Here is a 1,250-nt window from a genome sequence, read left to right as displayed (position 1 = left end):
TCCCCCAACCTGAGTGCCACAAGGTGCCAGGCCCTATGCTCAGAACTAGGTTTGTGAGATTTCTTCAAAAACCTAATTCACCCTACAAAAAATTACTGAGAGCCAAACTGTGCCATGTGCTGTGCTCCAAAAGAGAGAATTGCATCTTTCTTAATAAGCAACAATGAAATATGACTGTTACCATGAGGTCAGAGTCAGAATTAATATGGAGTGCACGTTTGGTTCCTCCCTCCCGTCCTTCCCTCCTTCCTTCCCCACAGGCCAACTTCTCAGGCCCTCTACAGCTCACCCCAGCCAGTCTCGCCAACCACATGTCCCCCTCACCCCATAAACCCATGCTTCAACCACACAGAACTACTCGGGGTTCCCTGAATATACCCCCATTTTCTAATTCCAACTACCAACTCACACAACCCTGCACAGCATGTTGCCCATTCTCTCTATTTTCACCTGAAAAATGTCTTCCTCTTTCTCAATACCTAGTTTAATTTCTAGCTTCTTGTAGAAGCCTGCCCTGGTCCCCCAGCCTAACACTTTACATCTCTTCTAAAGTCCCATGCCATGCTTTATATATATCTAACCTTAGGTTATGGTGTTCTTACGTCATGCTGTTGTTGTTAGCTGCCATCGAGTTGATTCCGACTCATGGCGACCCCATGTGTGCAGAGCAGAACTGTTCCATACAATTCTCAAGGCTGCGACCTTTTAGAAGCAGATCACCAAGCTTGTCTTCTAAGGCACCACTGGGTGGTTTCGAACCGCCAACCTTTTGGCTAGTAGTCAGCACTTAACTACCTGCACCACCCAGGGACTCCATTTCTTATGTCATATCATCCCTAGAAAAGGCAAAGCTCATGTACGCAGAGACCAGCTCTGACTCATCTTTGCATTCCCTGAATAAACAGAATCTTTAAATAGAGGACAGGCGATTAATATTTAATTCATTAATTTTAATTCTGAAGACTAAGCACTGTCCAAGACTGGTATTAAGTGATGGTTATCAAAAGCAAAACTGAAAGAAGTACAAACATCTAGGCACAACACAGGTCCAAGCCTTCCCCCTTTAATGCGCAGCTTCTTCTCCAAACCAGTGTTTTTCAGCAGGGGTAGCATCACTATGCATGGGGTGTTTTGGAACTCTGGGGGGGATTGTGGCTTTTATGTGGTAGTTGGGGTGGTTTGTGGTCATGGGTCAGGGATGCTTGGTGTCCTGTAAAGAGTCTCATTCAACGCACTATCTTGCCTCCTGC

This window comes from Elephas maximus, chromosome 3 (assembly GCF_024166365.1).
Source record: "Elephas maximus indicus isolate mEleMax1 chromosome 3, mEleMax1 primary haplotype, whole genome shotgun sequence".
In the NCBI taxonomy this organism is placed as follows: Eukaryota; Metazoa; Chordata; class Mammalia; order Proboscidea; family Elephantidae; genus Elephas; species Elephas maximus.
This window is presented reverse-complemented; position numbering follows the sequence as displayed.